The sequence below is a fragment of the Ornithorhynchus anatinus genome, chromosome 18, assembly GCF_004115215.2.
Source record: "Ornithorhynchus anatinus isolate Pmale09 chromosome 18, mOrnAna1.pri.v4, whole genome shotgun sequence".
NCBI classification, from domain to species: domain Eukaryota; kingdom Metazoa; phylum Chordata; class Mammalia; order Monotremata; family Ornithorhynchidae; genus Ornithorhynchus; species Ornithorhynchus anatinus.
In genome coordinates, this window is record NC_041745.1 from 4,852,464 (window position 1) to 4,865,037 (window position 12,574).

The following is a 12,574-nucleotide window of genomic DNA, read 5'->3' on the forward strand; positions in this document are numbered from 1 at the left end:
TAAATGGAGAAAGTCGGGAAGGAATCACGTGTCCACTGAAGTAAGCACTGTTTGGCATGTCCTTTGGTTCAGCTTCGGGTGGCTGGGCATCAGTGAATGTGCACTGGGAAAGTTGGGGGCAGTCCTGGAGTTCCAGGCTTGGAGGGGTTTCCAGGGGTTTGGGAGAACAGGTCCTAGGGGGCTGATAGAGTCGGCAGGGGGAGTGGGAGTGTGCTTCCTCCCCGAGGGATTTCTGGGCTATGAGACACTATCATCTCCCCACCTTTTCCAAGACACTACTCCCTCCTGAGTCACTGAGGCAGGGCAGCGGCAGTGTCCAGGCCAAGAGTGGAAGCTCCTTATGGGCAGAGAACCAAATCTGTTGAAATAGTAATTAAGGTATTTGTGAAGTGCTTACTATGTGCCAAGCACTGTACTAAGAGCTGGGGTAGATACAAGGTAATCAGGTTGTCCCACGTGGGGCTCACAGTGTGAATCCCCACTTTACAGATGAGGTAACTGAAAGGCACAGAGAAGTTAAACAGCTTGCCCAGCGACACAGAGCAGACAAGTGGCAGAGCAGGGATCAGAACCCACGTCCTCTGCCGCCTAAGCCCATGCTCTTTTCACTAAGCCACACTGTTTTTCCACACCGCTTTTGTACTCTCCCAAGCACTTAGAACAGCGCTATGAACACAGTCGGTGCTCAATAAATACCACTGATGGATTGATTGATTGGTGACCCTGCTTGCTTCCCTCTCCCGTGGTCTCTGGGCCTCAGCGGGGAAATTGATGTGACCTCCTCTATATGATGATGATGTTGGTATTTGGTATTTGTTAAGCGCTTACTATGTGCAGAGCACTGTTCTAAGCGCTGGGGTAGACACAGGGGAATCAGGTTGTCCCACGTGGGGCTCACAGTCTTAATCCCCATTTTACAGATGAGGGAACTGAGGCACCGAGAGAAGCTAAGTGACTTGCCCACAGTCACACAGCTGATAAGTGGCAGAGCTGGGATTCGAACTCATGAGCCCTGACTCCAAAGCCCATGCTCTTTCCACTGCGCCACGCTGCTTCTCCAACTACTACGCCACGCTGCGCCACGCTGCTATCTCCCAACCTACCAGGAGGCCAGGAGCCAGAGATCTAGAAGGCCACTCTGAGCCTGCCAGACTTCACACTCACACACTCTCTCACACATGCTCACTGTCTCACCCTCATTCAATCACACCTATATGCACTTCTGTTCTTTCTCTGAGGATGTGCTACCAATGTCACTTTTAAGTGTCAAAGATGAGGGGTGGAATACAAGACTAACAAGCTCCTGGAGGGCAGGGACATATCTTTAGTTCTGTTTCATGTTCCCCAGAGCCTAATTCAGGATTGTAGGCAGCAGGTGCTCAGCATATGCTGTTGATGGTGATGAACAGAAAAAGCCAAGTATTGTTCCCAGGGAGAGTCTGAGGTTGCTAGGGGAAAGCCGGAATAGCAGGAGGGAGCCAATGGGCAGAGTTAACCTGGAGGAAGCCAATGGGCGGAGTTAACCTGGGGTCTCTCTAGCCTGGCCTAGTCACCAAAAGTGACCGAGCCCCAGAGAAATCATCTTTTTCCAGGGTTAAAGAAAGCCCTCTCTATTGCAACCATGTAAGATGAATAACTGTGGTTTTCGTTAAGCACTTGTGATATGCCAAGCACTGTACTAAGTACTGGGGTAGATACAATATAATCAGGTTGGATACAGTCCCTGGGTTGCAGTCTAAGGAGAAGGGAGAACAGGTAGTGAATTCCCACTTTACAGATGACGAAATCAAGGTACAGAGAAGTTAAGTGATTTGCTCAAGGTTTCACAGCAGGCAAGGGTGGCAGAGGTGGAATTAGAACCCAAGTCTCTTTACTCCCAGACCGATGGTCTTTCCAGTGGGCCACAATGTGTCTCATTCTTATTCCAGTGTTTCCACTGAAGAGGAAACAAAATCCCTGAAGGAAGTTTCGGCATTTGGCAAATCAGTTCACCACTGCATCTGAAGACGAGCCTATAATTCCCATTGGGCCTAGTGGTTCCTCCACTCACTGTCTTTGCGGCATATGTTTCTCACCAAGAGAACACTAGGTTATGTGACTCTCCAGCTAACAGCCGATCGTTTTTCTAGTTGAAAACTAATCTTTGCTCCTTTCCTCTCCCCTATGAGTCCATTTCTCAACTGCAAGTTTCACAGCTCTGAAAGGCACCGAAGCATTTGTTTGAGTAAGTGATAGTGTCATACCTTCATTTTCACTCAGGAAGAATGGTTTTCACGCTTGGATAGGAGGTTAGGGTAAAGTGACATAGCCTTAGGTCCGGAATACTGCATGTGGGGCTCAAGACCAGTTGGCATGATCAGGGATGGGGAAAGTTTTGCAAGACAATTGACTGAAAAGTTTGGGAATCCTCAGTCTGGAAAAGATGAAAGCTGAGAGGGTAAAGGATTTAAGCCTCTTGAATCATAAAAGGTGGGAACAGGGTGAAGATACAATTGTTGGTCCATCAAATCCCCACAGTAAGCTTATCGGTGCCCTTACATTCAGAGAAAATGTCCTCTTGAATGGGTGAACTCTTGGGGCAAGCTCACTTCCAGACTTCTGCAGTCATATAAGGAATCCCCCTGCTTTGTGGGCTCCATTGTGCTCAGAGAGTTTGTAGAGTACAATATATATTTATTGTTTCTGACTACAATTGGTAGATATAATAAATGTTCCCTGAAAAATTGCTGCTCTCACAAAATTTTACCCATTTTTCTGTCATTTACTGAAGTGGGTTTGCCTCCCATCCCTGCCAAGTATCAAGGCTTTGTACAGCTAGTACTCTCTTTGACTCTCCCACTCGCTCTGGTTTCCTTCCTTCAGGTTTTGTTGCAGTCAACCCCTTAATATCTTCCTTCTGCTGCTTTTGGGAGTCCCTTTCCTAAAAGTTTCTCCTGGCCTGTTAAGAATCAGCACTCCGTTTTCCAGCTTGACTCCAGAAAGTAATCTGGGGGTTTCTAGGGTCCCTGGTTCCAGGGAAGAGCAGGGTTCCTCTCACAAAGCTCACATGCTGTTCAAGTTGCTTCCATTCCCCTTCCCCCAAAGAATACCATCTGGAACAGCTCAGCACCCTTGGATTTTGTTTTCTGGGTTCCAAGAGGATGACATCAGATCCCCAAGGGAAACAAGAGTAACCCAAAAGGAACGACCCCTTTTATTCTCTATTGACCCCAGCTATCCAGAGCCCTATGAGATGTGATTGTGGCTCTCAATTCTCTCAACTCCCTTCTGTTTCACCCTTGTACTTGGATTAGTACCCTTTATTCACTCCACTCTCAGCCCCTCAGCATTTTATGTCTCCCCCTTTAGCCTGTATGCTCATTGTGGGCAGGGAATCTCTTTTCCAGCTCCAGTGCTTTGTACAATGCTCTGCATCCAGTAAACGCGCAATAACTTCGACTGATTGAATTTGCCCTCTTTCTGGAGAAGCAGTGGCTGCTGAAGAGTCTCTGGTTAGAGAAACCGGCCCCAAGTTACTGAAGACGGATTTGCTTGTGGAGAGTGTGTACTTGAGACATTCATGTCAGGGAATACAGAAATATCTTCCAGTGAAATAAATGTGTGTGATGCTTTCACACCAGCTCTAAGTTTCAAGTAGATTAGCCATGTTTGGCTCGGCTAGCTCGGTGCAGCATTATATAATGACTGTTCTGTGGAGAAGGCAAAGCCTACACCCCTGTGCTCCTAAGGCACGAAACACAGCTCTACTCAAAACATTTTGAATCTTTCTTATAATCCTATATTCACGATAGTGCACTTTCCAACAACAATTAGGTTCATTTTTAATTGTTTCATGTCTCACCTTAGGAAGGGATATGGGTTGCAATTCATCAAACCCTCCATTATAAGATCCCATTTGATTGATAACTAATCAGGGCTGGGCTTCAGACCGAAGCAGCTGCTCTGTTGTTCCCTGAGGATTGTCTGAGGAAGGTTTAAGCAGAGAGGTAGTCGGGTAGATTCGAAAGAATCTTATTCAGATTTCTAGATACTAGAATAGGTGGGTAGTCAAGCAGTCTTGGACACTTGAGTTCCTGCTCAGATGTAGGTCTGCACTAGTTTCTTCACCTGAAAAGACCCTTGCTTTCCCCACCTATGAGACACTGAGCCTCCTGTGGAACAAGGACTAGGTCTGATTTGATTTTTTTGTCCTAATAAAGTGCTTAATAAATACCGTAAAATAGAGCCAGAAGGATTTACTAGTTGAACTCCTGAGGTCATTTCCAGCCTTGAGTTTCTACACAAGTATAATTCCAGGCTTCTAATTTCAGTATAGATACACCTTCCCAAAAGAAGTTTCATTGTCATGGATGAGGTTGGCCATTTTCCAAGTTTTGAAAAATGAGTGAGATCATTTCAGGAGAACAAGTGCTCTGTGCGGAGGATATAGGCACAGATATTCTACAAGAGTAGCAGAAGAAATAATATTTTTGTGCCTTGAAAGGGTTACTGTAGGTCTTATGGAAAGAGAAGGGCTGGAAATCAGGAGACATGAGTTCTTATCATGGCTCCACTTCTTGCCTGCTGCGTGCCTTTGGACAAGTCACTTAACTTCTCTGCGTTCCAGTTTCCTCAGTACCGAATTTATCCATAGGAAGCAGCCTGTCCTCCTACAGCCCTGTGTGTATATGGGTGTGAGAGAGAGAGTGTCTCTGTGTGTGTGTGTTTGTGTATGTGTGTGTGTGCATACACACCCCCAAGTAAGACTTTGCAGGATGTGTCATGAAAGTTTTTCATCATCAGCCTTTCCTGAATTTGCTTCTTCACTGCCAGAGGTAAAAAAGAAAAAAATTACCTCATGAGATCAGTCACTCTTATCTCCATTAATTCAATTAAATGTCACAGTAATTTAATTGTAATAGCTATTAGCTCAGCAAGAAAAATAGCAGTGGTCAAAAAAGAAGAGAGGGAAAAGTGATGCTTCTAAGATCAGGGCGTAGCTTGGGAAAAAGCTGGGAGGAGGGAAAGGAATGGAGGAAATCTGCCAAAATCACAAAGAAGACTGTCTCCAGCCTGATTAGCTTGTCAACACCCCCAATGCTTAGTACAGTGCCTGACAAATAAAGCTTAATAAATACCATTAAAAAAAAAGTGGCTTGGGCATTTGATACTCACCCCACCCTCAGCCCCACAGCAATTAGGTACATATCTTTAAATTATATATTATAAATTATATTAATGTCTGTGTCCCCCTCTAGACTATAAGCTTGTTATGAGCAGAGAACATGTCACTCTGTTATATTCTACTCTTCCCAGCACTTAGTACATTGCTCTGCACATAGTAAAGCGTTCAATAAATACCATTTTTGATTGATTGAAGTGGTAGTCGTGGACAGTATCAAGTTCTCATTTTCTATTCCTTTTTAGAGCATTTGCTTTTGAAGTCGTTGGTCATCGTTTCTTCGGACATTACACCACAAGTCCTCTTGCAAGCAACAGGTACTCGATAAATACTAATAACATTGGGCTCGAGTGCTTCGGTATTGTGCATTTGCCAATATGTGTGCCTGACCAGATCTATTTAGTGCTGTTTATAGGGCCTTTTCCCCAACTAGTGTCCCTTTATTTATTTCAGTGTCCCCCATTTTTGTCATTACAGATTGGTTGCATCTATATTTTTCCTCCTGCTCCCACTGCCCACATACAATTTATGTCAGTCTGTCTCCTCCTCAACTGTAAGCGGAAGACAGGGAATATGCTGTTTAGTTTTCATGTGCTCCCCTGAGCACTACAGCGTTCTGCACACAGTAGATGCTCAGTTCATTCTACTGAAAGAATGAGGTTTGGAGAACAGCCCTGCTTCTTTTCCCCTCTGCAGACTGGATCCTAAAACCCAACCCTGACCAACTCCCCTGAGCCTCACAAGGGAATCATCCCTGTCCTGTCTCGGCCTGACCTAAGGTGGGCGCAGGCTTTAGTCCTGAATATGTTCCAGTGGTGAGAACCAGGGTTTATGGTCTCCTTATTTTTGTTTGTCTCCTTTCCTCGCTTTTTATAAAGTGAGGAGAGCTACTGGCTTCACAGATTGTGAAGGCTGTGTAGGACAGGAATTGTGCCTGATGTGATTATTTTGCATGTATACCACAGGGTTTAGCACACAGTAAATCCTTGGTACATACCATACCACGAAAAATTGCTTATATAATGAAACGAGTAGAATATATATCACGGAGTATAAGACCATCGTAAACACTAGAGAAGTAAAATACCATCTCTATAGTATATGAATACCTTAAAAAAATTCAGGGGGGAGTTGGATAATTTAGGGATAAGCCATCCATAATGGCTAGAGGGAAAGTTAGGGCTAAAGAGGGTAAAGTTAAAGTTGGGGGTGTCAGATGGCCCCTCTCCTTACAGGTGGATTTAAGAAGGTCAACTGTCACACCGTCCCTCCAAGCATCTGATTATCTCTATTGGAGACAGAGTCCTGGTCTGGATGGACCAACGATCTGACCTCAAAAGAACATTTCTTAAGGGTTCTCGCGTTCTGATTTCATATTGTTCTTCTGGGTTTGTTTCCGAAATGAATTTAACTTTATTCATAGCTCAGGGTTGGCATTGGAAATAGGCTCTTATTCATAGGGAAACAGTATTGTTCTCTATAATTAAATTGGTTTTTGCACTCACTTTGTCATGCATGACAGGATGCATAATTAATAGTTGTTAAAAGCCATTTGATTTGTAACAAAGGTACCACTTCCAAAGTAATGCCTGATTGATTATCCCCAGACTTCATGTGTACGTCTGTTCCATGTATTAAAAATGAATCATTCTAATGGCAAAAAGTAGACTTGTTGCAATGGATTTCTTTTCATAAACTGTTTTCTTAGTACAGTCCTTAATATAGTGCTGTGCATACAGTAAGCGCTCACTGATTGATTGATTTTGTTAAGTAGAATGTAAAGTGTCATTTTTTTCAGTTAGCAGGGCTTCTTAGGGAAGGATGGCAGTTTTCCTGGATATACTTCAACTGTGCTTAGGGTGGAGGTGGCCTGGGATTGCTAGTCTGTAACTTTCTTGTGAGCAGAGAACATGCCTCCTAATTCTGTTGTACTCTACCCCAATCACTTAGTACAATGCTTGCGCATGGTAGGTGCTCAATCAATATTGTTGAATGGAAGAGCAATCTGAAATTTGGATCTTTAAATCGAAACCCTCCTCAGGTGAATTGAACCAAGTGAGGGTAAACCCTTGGCCATGTAACTGCACTAGATAATTAATGTTGGTATTTAGGTGTTTACTATGTGTCGAGTACTGTGCTAAGTGTCAGGGTTGATCACACAGAGATTCCTGTCCTACTTGGTGCTCACATTCTAAGGAGGAGGGAGAACAGGTATTTAATCCCAATTTTACAGATGAGGAAACGGAAACACAGAGAAGTTAAATGATTTGCCCGAGGTCATATAGCAAGCGAGTAACAGAGCTCGGATTAGAACGTGGGTCTCTCGACTCCCAGAGCTGTGCTTTTTTCTCTAGGCTATGCTGCATTCCAATCTTCTCAGTTCTGCCACAAGCAATGTCAAACACCCATCAGAGGCTCTCAGAAAACCACTTTTTGCCTGTCAGAAATATTTCCCATTATCAAAACTTGTCATCCAGTATATTGTTGCTGGCTGCTAATGCAAGTTCACTGTGGTTAAAATAATGGAGACTTCTGCTCTGATGCCAGAAGCAGGAACTGTCCTGTTGTACTGCGTTCGGTCATCGAGTCAGGAAGCAATCCATCAATCAATGGCATTTATTGAGCGCTTACTGTGTGCAGGGCACTGTTCTAAATTCAGTTGGAAGAATTCATTGCAAAAGAGTAGACATAGATGATCCTTGACCTCAAGGAGCTTTCAGACTACAGGGACAGATGGATATTAACTCAGAGATGAAATGAGACCATTTTAGGAGAATGGTGACAGAAAATGGACAGGGATGCCAGAGAGAACACATTCCCATTCTCTCAGTTGGGAATCAAGCACTGAGCTGCCTTCTGAAGGGGTGCACTTTGCTTTGAGAGGGATGGTGCCATTTTGAGAAAGCTTCCCATTCTTCACTGCAACTCATATGAGATTGGCAGTGGCAACAGGGCAGCCTTGGTGTGTACTGTCTGCCGAGTGCCAAGCCAGCTTTGCGGCCTGGTGTGGCTCACCACTTTATAGCAGGTGGGAATCCTTCCCTTAATCTTTTCAAACTGTAAGTGAGTTTCCTCAATTAATTTCCCCAAGTGAGGGAGATCGGGATCTGGAACCCCACTCTGGAGAAAGTCATGAGGACTAAGATTATAAGCTCCTTTCTGAAGTGTAAACTCCCTGAGGCAGGGACCATATCTATTAACTATTGTACTCTCCCAAGGGCTCAGTACAGAGAAAGTCAGTCAATCACTGGTATTTATTGGGCGCATACTGCATGCAGAGCACTGTACTAGGCCCTTGGGAGAGAAAAGCGAAGTAGTGGTGATAGACATGAACCCTGCCGTTAAGCAGGCTGAAACCTAGTGAGTGCTCAATAAATAGCACCGATTAGTTGAATTAGAAATGGAATGCACCTCAGAAAGGCAAATCCCATGGATTTTTTTTAAATTGGTGAGAAATATCCAGCTATTTAAGAGGAGAAACCACTCAGAATTTAGGGCCTGCTAGGCAGAGAAGTTTCTAGACTGATAATCAACCTCAAACTAGGGAAAGAAAGATCACTCCGGGTCGGCTGGGGAAAATACCCTCTGAATCTGGAATGTCCTGAGGCAATAGAAAATTGATTTTTCACCGAAAGGAACTGAGAGTATAAATTGGTAGAAAAATGAAGAAAAAGCAGAATCTTACTCTAGGCACCATCCAGAAAGAAATGCACGTGACTGTTTTACAGTTGAAAAGCTTTGTGATTTTACACCTGGTGACTTTGGGCTCCTCCATAGAGCAGCATAATTCATTACCCTTCTTAGAAGTCTTGGTAGAGGGGAAGGCTAGTTCAGTGTTCAGTTAAAAAAGGAAAGATTTTAGAATTCTTTGAACAACAGAGCCTTGAAGGTTTTCACAGTGGGCAGCAGATCCATAGCAGTACTCTTGAACTATAGGAAAAGCTGACCCCATTTTTCTAGACTGAAGTTTCAGAAGACCATCAGCTTCACGGTGGGAGCAAAAGGGGAATTCAACATATCCCACCAAGGACACCTCTGGGAGATCGTTTGCCTGAAAGAATTCCTTTGGGGGTTTTCGGGGGGAGGGACATGTAGTTGCCCCCATCTCTGCCTAAAGCATTGTTCGGCACGTCTCACCACACCTCTAAAATGACCAATGACTTTTCATTTCCTTCCATATCAAGCAGAGAGTCATTGCATTGGCTTCATGACTATGCCCTAGCTTCTCCGTATTGCACACCGGCCTCTCTTCACTTGTTACACCCCAGCTCATAGTTTAGTCCTGTCAATCTCCCTGTTAGTGTGTGCCTTGCTTTCAACTGGCCCACCTCCAACCCCTTCTCATACCCTGTCTAGAGCTCCCTCCCTTCTTCAGATCAGCCAGACTTCAGTTATCCCCCACTTTCAAAGTCTTCCTAAAAGACCATCTCCTCCAAGAAGACTTCACAGATTCAATCCTATTTATTGAGCACTTACTGTTTTAAGCACTTGAATTCCCAACAGTCAATCTAAGAGCCACCCTTACTACATAGAGAAGCCGTGTGGCCTAGTGGAAAGAGCATGGGCTGGAAGTCATGGGAGCTGGGTTCTAATCCCTGCTCTGCCTCTTGCTGCTGTGTTACCTGGGGCAAATCACTTAACTTCTCCATACCTCTGTTTCCTCATCTGTGAAATGGGGATTCAGTACCTGTTCGCCCTGCCCCTTAATCTGCGAGTCCCATGTGGGACATTGACTGTATTCAATCTGATTATTTTGAATCTACCCCATTGCTTACTAAGTCCAGTGCCTGGGTTGTAACAAACACCACAATTTAGAAGTAGAAGTAGTAATGAATATATATTTAAATCCATACTCAGGACTTGTGTACATAATTATGTTCAATAGGACATTCAATTATTTGTTCAGCCATGTCACCATGACATATTCACACAATTACCCATTATATCCCAGTTCTTCCTCCTGCTCCCAGACTGTGTAAATAATTTGTTTCCCCAGTTCCCCCATTAGACCGTAAGCCGCTTGAGGCCGGAACCATGTGTTTGCTTCTGGTGTACTCTCTCAGGCGCTTAGTATGCCCTCAGCTATGCTCAGTAAATAACTATTGACTTGTGGGCTCCCAACCGAAAGCATTACAAAATGGCATTGACAGTGCCCCTCTAACCACTTTATTTGGGACCATTTTTCACCTTGCTCTGGGACCCTGATAAGAAAGCCAGGGTTGGGAATGGAGGGAGACTGAGTTCAGAGTCAGGGAACTGGGAGTGGAGGGGGAGAAGAGAGGCTGGTGAACCCAGAAGTAGCTGGAGGGGTTCACTATCTGTGGGATATCTAGACTAGTCCATCCAGCCCGGGTTCCTCCTCTAACACTGGCAGCAGAATGCCTGGAAAAGCCACATAATCAGATGGACTCGATTCGCTGCGTGAGTTAATGTGACGAGTTGAGCAATAACTTAATCAGCAATTTGAGGGTTGTTTGGGTGAGCAGCTTTTGGAACTAGTCCAGAGGAAAGACATTTTAACCTGCTGAAACCCTTCTCTTCTCAAACCAGCCTTGCACACTTAGGTAAGTGATTTGTCCAAGGTCATTCTGGACAGTGGCAGAGGTGGGACTTGAACCTCGGTCTCCCCGGTAGTCATCAATGGTATTTATGGAGCGTTAACTGTGTGCAGAGCACTATACTAAGTACTTGGTTGAGTACAGTACAGCAGAGTTGGTAGACAAGTTCCCTGCCCACAACGAGCTTACAGTCTAGAGGGTAGTGTGCTCTTCCCCCTAGACCAGCCCAAGATGATGATGATAATGATGGGTTTGTTCCAATTTTCTGTACTTTGAGCTCAGTCAGTGGTATTTATTGAGCACTTACTGTGTGCAGAGCACTGTATTAAGTGCTTGAGAGAGTACAACATAACAGAGTCAGTGGACCCACAAGGAGCTTACAGTGTAGAGGTGGAGACAGACAGTTCCTCTCTCAGATTCTTGTGCTTATTTATCTTTTCAGCCGTATATCTTGACGTATTTCATGCAGAGCCAATCAGAGCTCCTTTTTTCCTGTTAAATAGGAAATAGACCTTTAAGAAGTTGGTCTGTTACTATGAATCTCCAGCCCTGGGTCTCCTGATTCCCGGGTCCATGCTCTTTGCACTAGATCACATTACCTCCTAAAAAATAATTTTAAGGTCTCTGGACCTCAGTTTACTCATTGGTAAAATGGGGGAGAAGACAGACCATGAACCCCAAGTGGGACAGGCACAGTGTCTGATTTCCTAACCTTATCTTTACTCCAGCCCTTAGCACTTGGTAAGCACTTCAAGTAATGCCATAATTATATTAGTATTATCAATGCTGTGGCTATTGGAGTGCTTCCACAAGCTAGCTGAACATAGGGAGGACCTTCATACCCTGCCCTAGGTTCAGAAGGTTGTACTTCTGTTTAATTCTCACATAACCAGGAGATTAAAAAAAAATATTGTTTATAATCTCAACAACAGATAATGTGACTTGACTAAATTTTGTATTGTGAAATTCCAAAAAGACCAGTTGAATCTGAGAAATAAAAATGATCAGTAGTAACATTTTTCCCCACATGCCATCCTCAAACTGTCCTTTGGCTTGAGCGATGGAGTGCTTCAAGAGCTTCAAGAAAACATAAACCAAGCTCCCCTGTTTCTTTTATCTGCTTATTACCACAATAGATTTTTTTCCTAACTCGGTCAGCAACAGGCCTGTTTTCCAATTTTCCCATCGGCCTCTTCTTTGCTGACCTTGGTGCTTGGCGATGTAGGATATGGACAGTCTTTTGTTTCAATTTGGACTTTGCAGGATACTAAGTGACAGGACAGGGTCAGCATAAATTGCTCTCCTGCTCTCTCTGGCCCATGCAAGTGATCCGGGTGCTTAATTTGTTTCATCTCTTCTTGGATAAAACCCAAGTGGGAATAAAAGCTGTAAAAGATGGGGGGGAACCTTCCTCCCCACCCCCTTGCACAACTTTGCCCACACAGTTTTCCAAGCACAAGAGAAAACTAACTTGGGTTTTAATGCTGTGGTGTCCTTGTATGCTAAGCACAGGTAAAATGCTAAATGGATACCTTATAGCAAGCAGAACTCTTTTAGTCAATTTCTGCCACGCCTCAGCATTGTCAGAGAAATAATTGTTCAACTAAGGACAACTGTGACTAGAGAAAGAAAAGCATTTTACAATTCTTGTTTCAAACTGGGTAGCCCTCGAGCATAATTGAAATATTCCTCCATCTAAAGTTATAAAGTCATTACCCTGCTGAGAACATTGCAGTGTTTATATGCTGTAGAATTACTTTTCTTATTGGGGGTCAATATCTAACGACTTCAATATGCTAATATTCTCCCCGGTCCTTTAAACTGGGACTCAAAATGTCAAACGAATACCCTGCTG

The 12,574-nt window shown here is 44.0% G+C and overlaps 2 protein-coding genes across 8 annotated transcripts in view; one reads left to right on the forward strand and one right to left on the reverse strand.

The window, feature by feature from the left end:
- KCNJ15 (potassium inwardly rectifying channel subfamily J member 15) overlaps window positions 1-12,574 on the forward strand; it is a 297,724-nt gene that overhangs the window by 111,992 nt on the left and 173,158 nt on the right. For 4 of the 6 annotated variants that reach the window (XM_039914668.1, XM_039914670.1, XM_039914671.1 and 1 more), the window contains one exon: window positions 5,407-5,478. The gene's annotated coding sequence lies outside the window, so the exon portion shown is untranslated. Of the gene's footprint in view, window positions 1-5,406; window positions 5,479-5,638; window positions 6,811-12,574 lie in introns of those variants that run through there. The other 2 variants (XR_486015.3, XR_003766020.2) reach the window with 2 other exon arrangements.
- KCNJ6 (potassium inwardly rectifying channel subfamily J member 6) overlaps window positions 1-12,574 on the reverse strand; it is a 126,098-nt gene that overhangs the window by 91,496 nt on the left and 22,028 nt on the right. Inside the window, exon 1 of one of the 2 annotated variants that reach the window (XM_029082975.2) lies at window positions 11,101-11,188. The exons of the other annotated variant lie outside the window; for it this stretch is intronic. The gene's annotated coding sequence lies outside the window, so the exon portion shown is untranslated. Of the gene's footprint in view, window positions 1-11,100; window positions 11,189-12,574 lie in introns of those variants that run through there. 2 annotated transcript variants of the gene reach the window in all.